This window comes from Callorhinus ursinus, unplaced genomic scaffold (genome assembly GCF_003265705.2).
Source record: "Callorhinus ursinus isolate GAN/ISIS: 27379988/994484 unplaced genomic scaffold, GSC_fseal_2.0 scaffold95, whole genome shotgun sequence".
NCBI lineage: Eukaryota > Metazoa > Chordata > Mammalia > Carnivora > Otariidae > Callorhinus > Callorhinus ursinus.
In genome coordinates this window covers 1882747-1901726 of record NW_027397157.1, presented here as the reverse complement: position 1 = coordinate 1901726, position 18980 = coordinate 1882747, and positions in this window count along the sequence as shown.

Here is an 18980-nt window from a genome sequence, read left to right as displayed (position 1 = left end):
TAAATTAAATCATAGTGTATCTTTTCTTTTGCTCAATATTATATTTTTCCATATTCATTCATGTTGATATGAGTGGCTGTAGTTAATTTTAACTACCGTATGATAGGCGATTGTATAAATATATTAGGGTTTATTTAAACTGTTAATGGATGTATGGGTTATTGCCAGGTTTTTGGATATTAAAAATATTGGTGCTATAGATATTTTTATGCATGTTTGCCATTTAACATGTGTAAGAGTTTCTCTAGGTATAGAGCTAAAAAGGGAATTTCTGGGTTGGTTACATGTTATGTGCATTTTGAAACTGAATTTTGTTAGAATTCTTTCAGAAATGATTTGCATTTGCTTTTGCCAGTAGCCTGGAGGATACTACCAACCCTGGAATATTTGAAGTCCAAGTTTTTGCTTTGGGTTTTGGACACATAGTATGTATCCCAACCAGAGACTCACACGGAGGCCAACTTGTGGTTACAAATTCTCAGGGGAATTTTTTTTTTTCTGACTGCTTTTGTTTACTGTCCAGATCCTTCAGGTAGTTGTTTTTTGTGTGTTTTGTCCAGAGTTTATCATTATTATCTGCAGGAGGGTGTGTTTCATTAGCAGCTTACTTCTCCATGCTGGCCATGACACATTGTTGATTGAAAAAAAATTAAGGTACAAAATAGCATAAATGAAATGATTCTATAGTTTAATAAAATCTGGAAGGATATACACAAATTTTTATTTGTAGAGAAGTGGCATTATGAAGGATTTTACTGTTTACTTTCCATATACTTGTTTCAATGTTTACACAGAACATATATTATTTCTATAACCACAATAACAGTAAAGATATTTTCATCTTGTAAAAAGAAAATCTTGCTCCCAGAATAAGCTCTAGTCTCAGTCATTAAAATCACAACTTATGTATAAGTAAATGTGTTACCCTTCCCAGAGGTATATGCATCTTAAGACATCTACCTTGTTGCAAAGTGATAGGTCTTATATAGGGAAAAAATGATATTTGTCATCTTGGGTCAGGGTAGACCTTTTGGCAGTGGGACCTACCTTGGCCTTCTGAATAACTCTCTGGGCCTGTGCCTGAATTGAGGTAGTTTATGGATTGAGACTTCTAAACCAAGTGATCTCTTTCCATGGAAGCTATCACAGCATTGCTTTGGTTCCATTAAAACAGTAACTTGGAAGATTTTAGTGTCGGCAGGAAGAGGAATCCTTTTTCCATGTGCTCTCCTTGAAATAACGTCCTGCAGGGCCTCATGTTGGATCTAGAAAAATATAATGTGTGTCATAGTTGTCTTCTGGAGGACCTCTAAACTCTTTTTCAAACACCCTGGATGAGAGCTGCTTCCAGAGCCCAGTGCCACAGTTTTTTTCCACACTGTATTATCACATTCTAGTCTGTCTTCCTGGCAGCACACTATGTCCTACAATCTTCCAGACCTCTCTGTTGCTTCATTTTCTCAAGGTCCATGCTCCCAAGGTGACAACAAGGTAATATGACACCAAGCTCCATGCAAATGTATTTGTGGGTGTCACTGGGTACCCACATGTTGCTGGGTGATCTCTCTGATTTCAACATGTCTTAACACAAAATAGTCTTAGTGCAAATAAGTGGCTCTAATACTTGGGAATTCAGGTACAACGGCTGGCTTGTAGTGGGGGAATATTCTGGGTGAATAGACAGGGAGGCAACATAGTCCAAACACAGTGATGAAGTTTTAGGATATGGGGTGAGAGACATGGAATTTGGAATGATCTGAGCCTTGCATTAAAACTTCTAGCAGGCCAAAGTGATTCCTAATAACTCCCCTTGAACTCACTTATTGACCAGGACTTGTTCTTTATGTAAATCACACAGCTCTAGCCCTTTCTTCTCCACTGACAAGAAGACAGTTCTAGAACTGATGAGTCCTGCATGCTAAAAAATATCATTTTTTAAAAGTTTTTCCTGTAAAAAATAGCAGTTGGGTTGATTGCTCCACTGAGTCATTTGTCTCTATTAAGACTCTTGAGGCAGAAACCTAGAGAGTAAGTTCTGGTCAGATAGCATTTGCCTTTATTCGAGGGCAGAGCCTCCTTCTTTTTCTTATTGTACCAATGTTTTTTATTTTTTTATTATGTTATGTTAGTTACCATACAGTACTTCATTAGGTTTTGAGGTAGTGTTCCATGATTCATTGTTTGTTTATAACACCCAGTCCTCCTTGCAATACGTGTCCTCCTTAATACCCATCACCGAGTTAACCCATCCCTCTACCCCCCTCCTCTGAAACCCTCAGTTTGTTTCCTGGAGTCCATGGTCTCTCATAGTCTCTCATGGTTTGTCTCCTTCTCTGATTTCCCCCCCTTCATTGCTCCCTTCCTTCTCCTAGTGTTCTCCATGCTATTCCTTATGTGCCACAAATAAGCTAAACCATATGATAATTGTCTTTCTCTGCTTGACTTATTTCACTTAGCATAATCTCCTCCAGTTCCATCCATGTGGATGTAAAAGTTGGGTATTCATCCTTTCTGAGGGTTGAGTAATATTCCATTGTATATATGGACCACAGCTTCTTTATCCATTCGTCTGTTGAAGGGCATCTGGGCTCCTACAGTTTGGCTATTGTGGACATTGCTGCTATGAACATTGGGGTGCATGTGCCCCTTCTTTTCACTACATCTGTATCTTTGGGGTAAAGAGCCTCATTCTTACCGGAACCAATGGTTCAGAAGATGCTTCAAGTGTCTCCTTAACTGCCCTTCACCAGGAGAAAAGAAGGCCTTCTGTTCTTTCTTGGTTACCACCATCACCAAACCTCCTCTGAGCCTCATAGCTCCTGTCTTCCCTTTTGAATCCCTTCATTGTATCCTTAACACATCCCTATCACTACTTTCACCTCTTCTCAACATCTCTCTGTGTTCCAATGGAGTCTTTCCTCATTCTGTATCCTAGTAAAGGAAAACGTATACCCCCTCTTGCCACCTTGGACAAGATAATCTCCAGGTACTCTTTGGAAACTTCTGATTTTATTCCTTTTTCCTGCATCCTTCATCTTTCTGATTCCATAAGTTATTTACCCTTGGCTTAAAAGAAGTTTCAGGGATTACCTGGTCCAAATAAAAGAGATGTCTTCCCTGAAAACACCTTCCCCTGCTAGGGAGAATACGGGGAATAGCTCTCCCCCTAAAGCTGCTGTTCTCTCTCTCTAGCCTTCACTTTGCCAACAAATTTCTTAGAAGAGTGGCCTACATTTCTGGCCTCTATTGCTTTCCCACCCACTTGCCTCAACTCACAACAGGGTGGCTTGCACCTTCACCACTCTGGTAGATCTGCTGTTTAAAAATTACCAATGGCCTCCTGCATGCTCAATCTTGTGGCTTCTTTTTAAATCTTTAGTTTTTTTTTTTAAAGATTTTATTTATTTGAGAGAGAGAAAGAGAATGAGCAAGAGAGGGAGAGAAGGAGTAGGGGGAGGGGCAGAGGGAGAGTGAGAAGCAGACTCACTGCTGAGCAGGGAGCCCAACATGGGACTTGATCTGGGACTCCAGGATCATGACCTGAACCCAAGGCAGACGCTTAACCAACTGAGCCACCCAGGTGCTCCTTGAAACTTCAGTTTTAATTAAGGAAGTTTTCCTAGGTACATTAATGTTCTCAGTCGCTGGCCAAATACAAAAGGCCCAGTCTCTATTTCTGAGGAAAATGAGAACTCATGATAATGATGCTTGTTCCTGGAATGGCACCAGGGAATGGGGGTGGTGGGGGCAGTTAGGAGCCATGGCCTTTCTTTTCTTGCTGTGATTAAAAATCAAATAGGCATCTATTCTTTCATTGTTTTATTTGCTCTATAATTTTGTGTATCTACTATGTGGTAGGAAAGCAGCTTCCAACTCTCTGGGATGTGGCTTTTTTCTTCTCCTGTAAGGACCAAGAGATAGGCAAACCCTCAAATTGTCTTAGTATCTAAGTTACCTGTGCTATGGGGCGCCTGGGTGGCTCAGTTGGTTAAGCGACTGCCTTCGGCTCAGGTCATGATCCTGGAGTCCCGGGATCGAGTCCCGCATCGGGCTCCCTGCTCAGCGGGGAGTCTGCTTCTCCCTCTGACCCTCTTCCCTCTCATGCTCTCTATCTCTCATTCTCTCTCTCTCAAATAAATAAATAAAATCTTAAAAAAAAATAAGTTAACTGTCCTAGACTCTCTGTAGGCTTGACAATCCGTTGCCACACCTGCCTGCCACTCATCAAGAGCAATGCTCACTTACCTGAGGATGAATTTTAAAAGCCTCACCCTTAGATACAAAATTATCCACTTTGCATCATTTTTAAAATACCACTAGGATGAGGTGGGAGGAATGATCTGAGTGTAATTTATTTGAAAACTCGGTTCTGGCAGAGGGAATTTAAGTCAATGTTAATAACAGAGCCTCTTGAAAAGAGGTCAAGGGGGTAACGTAGTTTTAAAAAAATCTGTTTCATAATCCTGTCCGTTTAGAAAGAGGAGGAGTGCAGTTTTTCTGAAGGAGGCAAGGGGGAGCCATGGCCTCAGGTTCTTGCTTTGAACTTCTGAGCTTATTAGCAAAGGGAATCAATATTCAGAAAGATTTCACCACAAGTTGCAAGAACTTGGAATCTTCATTCAGTGTGATTATTTCCTACCCTCTAGCTGTCCATAAGGGAGGCTCTTAAACACTCTGTTCAGGCCTGATCAAAACATTAGCCAAGCCTTATGATGTTTGGACATGCTAGGCAACACCGGAGTCATTAATCATGGGGTTACTGACAGATGCTAAGTACAAGCATCTGTGTGTTAAGATTTTTCTTTTACTGATCAACACATAACAGGGCTTGAGGACTGGAAAAAAGAAAGATAAAGCATATTTGGGGATGTGCAGTGTATGAAGATTTGATCCAGATTAGGAAATCAGAAAATAAAATGCAAAATGGGAATCTTGACATTACTAACTACACTTGAAGAGTATTAAACATCTTAATTCTCTTAATGATCCTGACTGTTTTAAGGGTAATTAAAGTTAACTAAAATAAAAGGTCCCACTTTTCAAAATACACATGGTGGGCATATTCTGAGAATATGAAATTATACATTTCTCTTTCCCAGGTAAGAATTAATTTGTAGAAAGAATCCACCAGTAGAAATACATTTATTTAATGCTCCTATTTTAGAAGATACCAATTCCTTAGAAATTTTCTCAGTAACCAGGAAGAAAGTTCCTATATTATTCTACCAGTCTAATAGATCAGTGAGTTCATTACCTAAGCCTACAGGAAATGCATTTGTTAGGGTGTAATCTATGTTATTAAGTACTGAGGAGACTCACTATTAAGTTATAAATCAGTGTCACTGTTGATTCAGGGGAAAAAAAACAATGAGTCTTCACGGATTTTACTAACTGATCTCCAGGCATCTAGAGAAAAAGAAAAACCTCAACCTTGGGGCTTAAATATATGCATGCAATATGACTCTTAAAAAGGAAGAATAAAAGTCCCTTCAGGGTTGGCATATTTTAACTCCAACTACATGAGGTTATAAGAAATCTATTGTATAACTGTATTTGAGACATAAAATAGTTTGAACTGTGCTTAAGAGGTTCATAATGAAGAAAGGACAAAATCTTTTACAGAACCCAAGCTCAAAACCAAACAAGTACCAGAGTGGACTATTTGTAGCAAAAATTGTCAAAAATGCCAAATAGGACAATGTAATTATTTAATACTTAGCTGTGTAACTGAGGTGAACAAAGAGAATCACAGATAACACTAGATGTGTATTTATATGGTCTTTGCTGGATTTTTTTATCTTCATGACATTAAGACAAATGGATTCATAAAGAAAAATAATTAAGAAATATTGAGGGCTTAATGGGTGTCAAGTACTCTCCTACATCTATTACCTCATTCAAGTCTCACAAGAGTTCTATGTTATAAAGTAAGTACTATTATAACTCCCATTTTACATTGTTATCCCCATTTTACAGAAGAGGTAACTAAAGCTCATAAAAGACTTGCCCAGGATTACATGCAATTAACAAGAGGTGGAGATGGGATTCAAACCTAGGCAGTCTAATTCTGTATGTATAACCACTTCATAAGAATAGGGGCTTCTGCTCTTCATACTCCACTGGAAGGAGCCTAATAGATCATTTATACCAAATCCATCCCACTCCCTTGTTTCCATATTGTGGGGGTAATGACTCTGAGACCCAGAGTGGGGAAATCAGTAGCCTAAGGACAGTGGCTACTGCTGGGATAAGAATTGCTAATTCCATCATGTTCAAACACAAGAAGAGTATCTTCAGTCTTTATTTATTGTCAAAATAAATAAGCAAATAAATAAGCCAGCTCAATTAATAAGCCAGCTCAAGTACCCTGTATGCTAGGGTACTTCTGGGGCTCTGTGGTTATAAAGAAGTTGGAAGTCACTTTGCCCTCAAGTCAGAGGAGCACAGCAAGCGTGAGGCCTCCGAGGATGGGAGAATGCTTGCCTGCCTGATGTGTCTCTGTCCCTGGACTATGTTAATTCTTCTTGGCTGAAAGGCCAGCCTGATTCTAAGTCTCAGTTGAAGCTGGTGGTTCACATTCAAATGGATTATAAGAGAGCCCTGCTCAATGCTCAGACTCTGAGGTTGGTGGGTAGATGGGAGCAGGAAGAACGGGAAAGGCAATGTGCTTGTGGAAATAGGGAGAACAGGGAGGGAGGGACTGAGATACAGTTCAGCAAAGATCACCTCCTCTGAGCTTCCTCTTTATCTCCCACCATACCTCAGAGCCTCTACCTTCCCACTCTGACTCCTTTTGTTACAGGGAACTTTCAGAACCAGTTCATAAGGAGAGGGCAAATTAAGCTGCAGTTGGAACAATTAGTCTTTGTTGACACCCCCGCTCATCTTTGGGCATTTAGAGAAAAGAGAAAAAATGGTGAGCCCTGAGCTTGAAATCTTATGCAATCAGGCTGCTTAAAAAAAAAAAAAAAAAAAAGGAAGCCATTATTTTTAGGTTTGTCATGTTTGTCTCACCATGATAAAGCGAACCATCTAATTCAAACTGAGGCCAGAGAACGAGCCCAGTGCAGCTGTCAAAGAAGCTTGGAGAAAAGGAGAAAAAATAGTTTTCACGTGCTGTTCCTTCTGTCTGGAATGCTCTTCCCCCCACCTCTTGAGACTGCAACTCAATTGTTACTTCTTCAGGGAAGCATTCCCAGTAGCATTCCACCACCCCCTTCAAGGTCACAGTCCCCTCTTGCCTTTTTTCAGAGAACCAGATAGCTCTCCTTGGTATCACCTGTCACAGTTGTGATTTTATTCTTTCCAGTATTTTTTTGGATGAATGTCTGTCTCTCACATTAGACTGGAAGTTTCACAAGGGCAGTGTGGGCATAATTCTTGGTACACATTAGGTGCTCAGCAGTGGTTTGCTGAATAAATGAATGATTTATCAAACAGGATCCAGTATATGGGAGTAGAATATTTTTCACCATTTCCTCTATGAAGAGAGTCAGTGTAGCATATGAACGCAGCGCTGGGGTCAGACTACTGGGATTCAAATCCCAGCTTTGCCTTTTACTATTTAACCTTGGTAAAATCACTTAAGGTCTCTGCCTCAGTTTCCTCATCTGTAAAATGGGGAGAATAATTGCATCTTTTTCATAGTTCTGTTGTAAGGACTAAATGAGTTAATACATGTAAAGCATGTACTTGGCATATTTACTACATTCAGTAAATGTGAACGATTATTTTATTAAAGCATCTGCTTCAGACCACACTAAGCAATTGTGTATAGCTTCTTTTTATACAAATTGCACCTTCTGACACCAGTGGCAGAGATATTGCACTGCATTTTGATTCATTCTCCTTGGGTCCATTCCTAACCCCCGCCCCGCTGGGCCACATTTGCTATTTCACTCCATTACTTGATTCGATGTCACTGAGGCAGGTAGTGAAGTGGTCCTTTGGTTTTTGCAGCTCCTGCCTTGTTAATGTCCCTAATATTTCTGGAGAAGGAATAAATATGAGGGCAAAGCATAAATCTAGCAGCTGCCTAGGCTTCCCAGGTTGCAAAGTAGTAAAATGAAATAAGTGTCTGGTGTGTTTCACTTTGAAGTGACAGGAAAATAAGTGGCCCATCAACCACTAATTACTTGGCAGATCACTGATGAAGGGTTCTGGCTTCCACGAGATTGCCTCAGAGCTAGCTAGATGCTTACAGTTCAGTACAGTGGTCATTTTATTAATCAATGAAGAGGAATTGAGTGAAGTAAGGGATTCTCATTTATTTGGTGCAGAGATGTTATGCATGAGGTTGCTAGGCTTTGAAACAAGTCATGATAAGGAGGATATTGTGCCTTCTAATCTGGCCACCCAAAGGCAACCATGGCGGATATCCCATCCATGAGCATCGCAGATCCTCATCTCCTTGACCCTTTGTGCACTGTTGATGAAAAGGGCTCTTATTTGTGTTCTTATGTTCCTGTTGTTGGATCCAGAGATTTTAGGAGGAAGACTTGGTTTTCTGCTTCTAGTGAATATAGCAGCTTTGACTTTTGTATGAGGGAATTCCATGGTTTTAAGCTCAGGTTCTAGAATGAGACAGCCTGGCTTTGAGTTTTAAAGCTGTCACTTATGCATTCTGTGACCTTGGCAATGCTACCTAACCTCTCTGTTCCAGTTTTCCATTGGCAAAAAGATCCCAATCTTAAAGGTTGTTGTGATGGTTACATGAGTTACTATGTATAAAGCATTAGTACACACTATCATATAGAATAAATGGTCAACAAACTATTTTTAATAGTAGTAATATATGCTTCTTCTTTTTTGTGCTTCTTCTTTTTGATATCCTTTTGGAGAATTTATCAGCTACACAGCCATCTCTGTGCTAAAAACTTTACATACATTATCTTGTTGAGTCCTCTCAATCACAGCTGCAAGATAGATATTATTCTCATCTCTGCTGTACAGGCAGGAAAACTGAGACTCTGAGAGATGAAATCACTTGTCTAAAGACACACAACCAGTAAGTAGTAGAACCTCCTTTCTTAACCACCACAGGGGGAGAAAGGGAGAAGATGGAGGGCTGTCAAGGTTCCAGGCAACGTACTTGCTCTATCCTCAAGGCAGACTGAAAAGGGAAGTTCAAGGACCCCAGACAATCAGTCACCCTCAGCTGAGCAAAGAATGCAGTATGCCAACTGGGCTTCTCTAACATTTATACTCATTGCCACCATGTTAATTGCTCCCTTTGGAATGTACCTACCCCCTTCCTCCCTGACTTGAGAGCAAACCAAAGAAATCTCTTTTAGGGAGACAATAACCCAGTGATTAAAAGAGGGACCGCTTGGACTCAGACTGGTGTGGTTCAAATCCGATACCCCCCCTTTTTTTTTTCCAAAATGGCACCATACTGTTTTATTTCAACCTTTAAACAAGATAAGGAGAAGACAACTTCTGATGCTGAACTATGCAAGTAATAATAAAGGAACAGAGAAAAATATTAACAACAAAAGACAATTATTTAAAAGTATTTCACATTTCACAGCAATGCTTTGGCAGTACTGGCAAGTGTTTCTGGCTAATTGCTTCTAACAACAGGGGTCTGAAAGAACCCTCTGATCTTAGCAAAAGAACCACCACATTTTCTCCAAGTCTGACCACTTTTTGAGTGATCTTCAACACTCAACCCTCTAGGCCAATAGTTTTGAAAGTGTGGTCTGAGAATCCAAGAAGTTCTTGAGATCAAAAATGTTTGAGGACCACTGCTCTAGACCTTAGTTTCTTCTACAGATTAGGAATGATAATGGTATCAACCTTTTAAAAATCATTAGGAGATTAAATGAGATAAGGCATATAAAGCTCCTAGCCCTGTGCCTGGTATACAGTAGGTGCTTAGTAAACAGTTATGATTTTCATTGTCATTATTGATCTTCTCCTTTGTTCTGGATTTTCTGAGGGTTTACAGCTAAACTCATTAGCTGTAATGTGGACATACTTGTTTATTTGCTAGGAAAAACACATCCAATATTAATCCTTCGTGTGGCCATCACAGTGCTGGGTACAGCAGCAAAACACATTGAGAGCTTTCAATCTATTTGCAGTGACAGAATTCATATGTAAAACCACATCCACCCAGGTAAGATGCAGTGTGACTACTGAATCAAGTAGAGTACATGTATAAGACTGTGTAGAGTGAGACACTTCTATAGGAGTTCAGGGAAGAGGAAGACCAGAGCCAGAGATGGAAGGAGGTTTGGCTGGGTGATACATGTCCCAGAAATGCCCTAATCATCCTCAGTGAGAGTATGTACCTTCCCAGAAATCCTACAGAGTATGTGCTGGGCCCTTAACACCTACACTGGAAATGGGATGTTCCTTGGTATCTAGGAATACTCTGGTGTACTTTAACAAAACAAAAAGCAAACTCCTGCTTCTTAAATTGTGTTATCAGAAAATGCAGGGATTTGGAGTCAGCGACCTGGTTTCAAATCCCAGTTCTGTTACTTCAGTAGCTGTGGGAGCTGGGGCATGTCCAGTCACTGTATGAAGTCTTGTGATCCTGTTGTGGAAAATGGGGTTGGTACTAATTGGCTCCCAACATAAGGAAAGCAAATGAGATCATGTAGGCGATGGCACTTTGCAAACTATAAAGCCCTAAATGAATGTGCAGTGGTGTCACCACATGGTCTTTAGCTTCTTTTGCTTATTACATCTCTATCCCCATGATGTTCTGAGACTGGTGGCATCTGCTCCAGAGAGGAAGCAGGCCTGGAATAGCCTGGGTATTTACGGAGGAGATTGGCAGAGTCTGAGTTGTGAAACTCAGTGGTCTGCTCCAGATCATCCTGAGTTCCTCACTCTCCTGAGCACTAAATTTACTCTCCCCATTTTCTTAAAAATAGCTTTGTGATTTTGCTTATGATGTTTCTCTTCACTTTATGTTGGGGGGGGAATTTAAGAACACTCCTGTGCAAAGGGCTGTTCCTTACCTCAGAATGATCCTGTTGGGCTCATAGCTCACCTCTCACTGTCAGGCACACAGCAAGAGAATAACTTGCTCAAAATTGATGTCCTTTTCTAAACCCATTAAAGAAACTCTGAAGAATAGCTCTGCTGTTTCCAGGCCTGAGAAGGCTTATTTTATGTGGATTGGGTGCCTCCCATAAGCTGGTCACTAGTGAGAGTGTAGCTGCAGCCTGCTCCCATATGTGACCTAAGGACAATTAAACCAGTCAGTCTGAGACGTGCTTACCCATGCCTGCTTTGGAGCCTCCTCCTCGTACTGGGTAGCCTTAGGCAGCTTACTTCATCTGTCTAATTCAGTTTCTGCATCTGTCAAAAAGAGATCAGGAGGACTGATCCAAGAGGACTGATGTGAGGACTGAAGAAGGTAATGCTTGTACATTGATCTCTGTGGCCTGCATAGAGTCAGCAATCAGCAAATGTTAGCTACTATTACCATGATTATGCAAGGAGCCGGAAGCCACACTCCTAACCCCTGAGGGCTTCTACTCAAAATGAGATAGGATACAGAAGCACAAACAATCCAAATGTGGGTGGAAGGGCCGGGAGGTTGCATTCAGTCCAATGGTTATGATGGTTATATATCACTCCTGGAGGTTTCACTGAATTCTTCCTTTCTCCCCCCTCCAACCCAAATTGTGGACCTTATCATAGAACAAGGCATTCTTCTTAACTGCTTAGAAATGACTTTTCTTTTTGTTTTTTCCCTTAAGTGGAGCGAGGGAGAAGGGAAGAGGGAAAGAAGATAAACACCAGCTGGGATGAGAATGTGAAGAAAAGACAGGTTTCTTTTTTTTTTCTCATTAAAAAAAGAGTAGGGTAGTGGGAACAGGGAGAAAAATGTGTTCTTGTTGCAGAGGGGCTGTGGGGAAGAGCTGCACGGGCGGTTTCACCAAGGCTCCGCCTCTTCTAATCATCTCCACTCAGGCAACGCTCTGGCCCTAGCCAATCATTTATTTACACCAAAAGGTGCAGATGCCAGAGGCAGGTGTCAAAACAATTAATAACACTCCTGGAAATGAATAGTTTCTTCCTAACTCTGCCAGCCTGAGGGGAGTCTGCTGCTCAGGAAAGCTCCTTGTGAAACTGCGCTCCCAGCCAGAGCAGCCTCGGGGTGGGTCCACTCTGAGAACCTTCCATCCTGATCTGCAACCCCACTCCAAAGCCAGTTGAAAAGAAGGGTAAAGGTCTGTCTTTTTAAAGGACCTGCCTTTTGCCTTCCTTGCAGTGCCTGGCACCCCCATAAAGCTAAATCTTTGCTTTTAAGTCTTTGAGCTTTCCTGCCCAGAGAAACGGAGAGGCAGATAGGCGACTTAACAATGGTGGGAGCTGCTGCTCTGTGAAGATAAATTAGAAATAAAGATGAATTCTAGAGCTGAGGATTGAAAAAGTTTTTGCTTTAAATTTAAATGGAAACTGCGACACAGGAAGGCTAAGTGCTTTGCTCAAGTAAGTAGCAGAGGCAGAATTTGAACCCAGCTAGCCTGGCTCCAGGGCAGATGCTCTTAACCATTACACACTCTGTTTTGTTCTCTTTTGTTCAGTTCAGAGAGAGGGTTTCCTTCTCTTGACTCTGCAGCCAAGGTGGTTGCTATAGCATACAAATATCCTTTCTGCAACTGTGAGTGTTGGTATTTATTTCTCACTTCAGTCAAGAATCTCTGGAGGCTTTGAATGTCTTCCAACCCATTCTGTGCACAACTGCACACACTCTCAAATAATTAAAATATTTTTCTTCTTGATTTAGTAAGCAGAAATTGTTCTCTTTGGAGCTGGGGCACCTTATGAGTGCACTGTAATCTGAATTACACCTAAAATCAGGGGAGAAGCACTCAGTTTTCAGTGAATTCCTTGCCATTCTAGCTTTGGAGAAATGGGAAGGTATTTCCCAGGGATCTGACCTAGAAATTCTGCACTTGAGCTCTCCAGACCACATGATTCTCTTAGAATCATGAGATTAGGTAATCATCTGAATCTTGGAATTTGCAATCTCCTGGAGAATTCTTTTTCTTTTTTTTCTTCATCCCTTCCCTCAATCCTACCCAGTAGATGGCTGGGTCTTGAGGAGTAGGGATTTGAGATGATTATCAGATTGCACTCAAAGTTTGTTGGAGGGTTGATTGCTAGAATCTGCTATAGAAGAACTTTTGGAACCTCAAGAGCAAAACAGGCTGTGTTTCAGATTCCAGGGCCAGGTTCAATCTCTTCGTAAGATTTAGGAGGTCAGAGTTTCCTAGAAAAAATCCACACTGGGCAGTTTCCAGAAAGTTGCTATCATCTGCAGGGTGGAAGAATCATGGTCTATGGAGAAGGTAATAGGTACTTATTTCATGTTTTGTCTTTCCTTACAGATGGAAGCAGCAGCAGCAACATAACCTTGGGTCAACTGAGCGTTTAATTGAACTTCACCTGATGGAGTGACACTTTGTTTCTCAGGCAAATTCGGTTGCTATTAACAGGGAGGTAGTTATCATGGTTAAATATACTCCGATTCCAGCAGAGTACTAGGGGAGCTTTTTAATATTTATGTGACAATAATTGATCTCTTACCACTGTCAAGTACTGCTAAAGACTTATCAGCTTGCTGTTTCAGCACCATATGTTGTAGCCAAGATGCGCTCCATGTGTCCTTCCTGTGCCTTGGGGAGAGAACATTTGCAGTGGATCAGAATAGAAAATGGTATGGGCTTCAGAAAAACTCCTTGCACTTAGATTTCCCCTCAATGACCGGGTATGTGAGTTATGACTATAAAATAATGAGATTGCTTCCTCAAACCACTTGTGAAATGAAGCCTCAGTCCCTAATTGTTCCCTTTATCACGTGCGACCCAAGAAGGGGGTGACCCAATTAAAGGGGACTTCTTGTAGATTCACCTTGTATTGCATATAACTGATTTTAAATAGGCCCTTCTGTGAAATCTGAAAACCCGCCCACAATTAAAACGCTAACATCTATGCCATTTGGTTTTTCTTAATGAGCCATGTGCTGATTTTGCTTGTCTTACTTCGGCAGTCACAGAGTTTAGCACACACCATACCACAAATTTCCCAGGAACCTAAGGAGTGGGTTTTTTAAAAAATTTTACTTGAGTCAGATTTTCATTAGGAATGTATTTATGGGCATGAGTGAACTATTCAGGGAAAGATTGTTTAACTATTTGAAGCTGTGAGGGTCCCCTCAGGTAAACTGCATCTGAGAATCACAGTGGGGGTCAAGGAGCCTGAAACATTAATGTAAGCATCCCACGGCCATATTCACAGGGAGATTGCCCCAGTAGCTTTTCCTTCGCATTGAGCTGGGGTTGCCAGGACTGTTGGATTGTTGTGACTGGAGGGGTCATACTTCCAGTGCATGGGGTTAAGTAAGGCAAGCATGTTGTGTTACATGCCCATGATAATATTTATATATAAGAGGCATCCTGACATGGTGGGTCTTAGAGAACTGATATTCGTAAGTCTTTCCTCAGATACACACTATCTATGAACTCAATCATATAATGAGCTTTTTCTATTAAGAAAATTGAAACACAGCAAACATTTTGGAAAAATTGGATTTGCTAACCACATTAGAATGCTTGTTCCTGAAATCAGTGTGCTATCTTTTCTGGGATGGAGAATCTTCTTTTCTGTTTGTTCATTTGTTGGCTTGCTTTTTTGGGGGGGAAGGGGGATGATGTTATCCAAGCTTTTTGAAAGAGACATGAAGAACATAGACATTGAATCATTCCCCAGAGCAACTGAAAAGGGCCTTAGAGAAAGTTTTCCTATTAAGACCTTCAGGGAGGGGTGCCTTGGTGGCTCAGTTGGTTAATCATCGCCTTCGGCTCAGGTCATGATACCAGGGTCCTGGGATCGAGCCCCACATCAGGCTCCCTGCTCACTGGGAAGCCTGCTTCTCCCTCTCCCTCTGCCTGCTGCTCTGCCTACTTGTGCTCTCTATCTCTCTGTCAAATAAATAAATAAAAACTTTTAAAAAATAAAGATTAAAAAAAAAAACCCTTCAGGGAATTCCAGAAACAGTTTGAATGTGGTCATCAGGGGCCCTGGACCAATGATTTCTATATATTTCTTAGACAAATTTCCAAATATTTGGAAAAAATCTAATCCATAGCCCTAATGCCACAGTGCAAGTGAATTATTTTCTAAAACTCCTCTGGGTATTCTGTTTTCCCTCATCTTCCTTTTTTCTTGATCTGAAAGCTTTTTTAAATATATAATTAAAGGAAATTAACCTTTAAACAAATTACTATCATGCTTTATTCTTTTTCTAAGCATTTTCACACCTATAATTTGACCTGGTCCTTATATAATTCTGCAATTGTAATTCATCATTCCCTTTGTCCAGATGAAGAAATTTAGTGACATTTAGGCTGATGCCTAGGTTCAGAGGTGTTTCTATTTCCTATTAGCAGACATTAATAACTTGAATATGGTGTAGGGGCGCCTGGGTGGCTCAGTCGTTAAGCGTCTGCCTTCAGCTCAGCTCATGATCCCAGGGTCCTGGGATCGAGCCCTGCATCGGGCTCCCTGCTCTGCAGGAAGCCTGCTTCTCCCTCTCCCACTCCTGCTGCTTCTGTTCCCTCTCTCACTGTCTCTCTCTGTCAAATAAATAAATAAAATCTTAAAAAGAAAATAACTTGAATATGGTGCAACTTTATTTTAATATTCCATCCCTGTTGCCACTCATTTTCAACCCACCCCTGACGACTTTCTGTCTTTTACCTGGTCAGTTAGGCTTACTGTGATAGTGGTTTGCCTTTTGAGATTATAGAGTCTGTGAAGGTGGATCTCATAGAAAGGTGATGACATAAACCAAGGGTCAGCAATAATTTTTTTCTATAAAGGGCCAGATAGTATTTTAGGCTTTGCAGGCCCTAGGGTCTCTGTGGCACTCAGCTATACATTAGTAACTCAAAGACAGCCATAGATAATACATATATGAATGGGTGTGCTGTGTTCCAACAAAACCATTCATGGATGCAAATTTAAATTTTATATACTTTTATGTGTTCTTAAATATTCTTTTTCTTTTGATTTTTTTTGGCAAGTAAAAAACATACTTAGTTTATAGGTTGTAGGAAAACATGTGGCCAGCTAGATTTGGCCTTATAAGGGCTGTAGTTTGCCAACCCCTGTCATAGACCAGCAGTTTTCAGCTCTGGCTACACATCAGGGTCACCTGGGGAGCCTTTAAAACATACTGATGCTGAAAAAAATATATTGATGCTGGACTCTGTCTCTTGTGGTTCTGACTCAGTTGGTATAGGGTCATGCTTGGGCATCAGTTCTTTTTAAAGCTCCTCAGGTGATTCTAATGTGGAGCTGTGGTTGAGAAGAACTACTGGTCTAGAGCTGTTTTCTAGCTCCAAGTTTAGCCCAGATCTTTTGTGAATCATGGAACTGCACATTCTTAAGGGTCTCAACATACTCCATGGGATAAAGCTGATATCCAAAATAAGTTTCTGAACCATTTTTAAACATTGCTTGACTTCCCCTTATTCAAGAGGCAATAGGACAAAGAGCACCAAGCAGTATGATTTATGTAGACAAAAAAGAAAGAATAAAACAAAAGTAATTTATTTTCTGGTTACCTCTAGGGAGGGGATTAGGACTGCAGGGGTGAAGATGGGGTAAAGAAGAACTTGATTTCAGCCTGCCTTGGCTGAATCCTGACTCAGCCAGTTACTAGCTATGTGACCATAAGCAAATGATTTTATTTCCCTTTGTTCAGTTTTCTCATCAGTAAAATGAAGAAAATAGTGATATCTACTTCATAGGGTATATCTGGGATTTAAGTGGATTAAATACATGTAAAAACATTTAGAGCCTTATATGGCATGTAGTAAATGCTCAATAAATGTTAGTCATTTTATCATTTAAAATGGTTTAGAGGGGCGCCTGGGTGGCTCAGTCAGTTAAACATCTGACTTGAGCTCAGGTCATGATCTCGGGGTCCTGGGATTGAGCCATGCCTTGGGCTCTCCTCAGCAGGAAGTCTGCTTGTCCCTATCCCTCTACCCTACCCCCGACTCATGTTTGCTCTATCTCTTTCAAATAAGTAAATAAAAAATCTTTTTAAAAAGGTTTAGAAAATACAAAGTATTATATTGGTAGTGATCAACCTTTTTTCCTGCCTCAATACTATTTTAGTGAGTAACTAGACTCTCTGAACACAGTGATTATTACTCAGCAAGAGTACTCATCCACTAAGGAGGTATATCAGACTCCCACTAGGAGAATCTATGGTTTGTAAACAACCCTCTAGAAATTCTGATATGCATTCCAAGTGGGTACAACCCTTGGTCTATATGAATGAAATTATGTTTTCATTTATTGTCAAATATAAATCAACCCTCTTTCACAGAGACAGTGCAGGGTTGGGTTCCCAGGAAACAGTTAGGAATAAAGTGATATAAATATGGGATTTTACATAGCTAAAAATCCCCACAACTAAAGCCATCTTACTGCATACAAATACAGCTTCAAAGAAAGATTAACTGTATGCAACCAAAAGGAATATTGAACCATAGCACCACCTCTTATATACAACAGATGGTCTTTAAAATACATTGAATCCCTAATTCTCAGCAATATGAATGATATGGTATATGTTAGGGATCATTCAAAGGATGAAAAATGAATAATTTTAGTATCTTTGACAAGGCAGCATATTTGTCTTCTAAATTGTGAGACTGAAATGAATATTAATATGAATTTGTAATTTTGACTGGTGGGAGAAACTGGGAATGTTTTTGGTACTAATGAGGACTTGATCTGAAAGAAAAAAATGGTTTTAAATGACCTATCAAACATATAATTAAAAATGGTCTATGTAAAAATGTGATGAAGTGAGAGGGGGTATAGAATTGTCAGTCTCACCACTCAAGGTGGTAGCCTTACCAGAGAATTCAGAGGAAAGGAAGAGGCCATGTGTTTTAGTAAAGTGATGCTCATTTGAGTATCAGAAGACCTGGCTTCTTGTCTCTTCTGTTACTGACTTTGGGTTCATCAGCTAAACTCTCTAGGCCTCATTTTTCTTTTCCATAATTTGACAAGATGGACTTGATGAGTTCAAATGTCCCTTTGGCCTGAATATTATATTAATTGTTAATAGCAGTGTACATAGCAATGAAATTCTGCCTGGGGCCTTACTCTGAGGAAACCATCTATGGTATGTGAGGGAGAAACAAAGCTCTCTGATGAACCCTCACCCATCTGTGGAACCAAATAAAACTTTAAGACGTCAGTTTTCATTGAAATGTCATCTCTAGATTGACTGCTTTGTATAAAAAACAAAGGCCTTTTGATGCATCTCTGCATTAGTCAGTGATGGAAAGCTTTGGGAATGTTTTCTAATATGGCAATGCATTGGACTTCTTTCTTTGGAATTAACTTCAACAGAGCAGTCTGAACAATTCTTATGGAAGATGTACATGAAGATGAATGAGGTGTTTTCACCTCGGTGCAATATACTAGTGAAGGAATCTCTAGGAGAACCATACCCCTACCCTTCTTCACTTCCTTTAAAACTCCTGCTATTGCTGGTATTATTTAAAAAAAAAACTGATTTGGTTCTGACTTCTATGTGCTGGGCAGTGCTGACTGAGAGAAGCCATGGGGCCTCTGGCTAAACAGAATTTCCTTCTTCACCCTTTACCTTGTCAGTCTGCTTTCTTGCCAAAAGGTCTCCTCAGTTATGGTGGTGGGTCTCTTTAGCTAAAATGGGGAGAGGTGGCTATGGCATTGCCCCCATATTTGGTAACATTCTCCATTAAGGGCTCTGTGGTTCTTAACTCAGGATAAATCTGAACCAGCTTGAACCAGGGATTTTTTTTTAAAGATTTTATGTATTTATTTGACAGAGAGAGACACAGTGAGATAGGGAACACAAGCAGGGGGAGATGGAGAGGGAGAAGGAGAAGCAGGCTTCTGGCGGAGCAGGGAGCCCGACGCGGGGCTCGATCCCACGACCC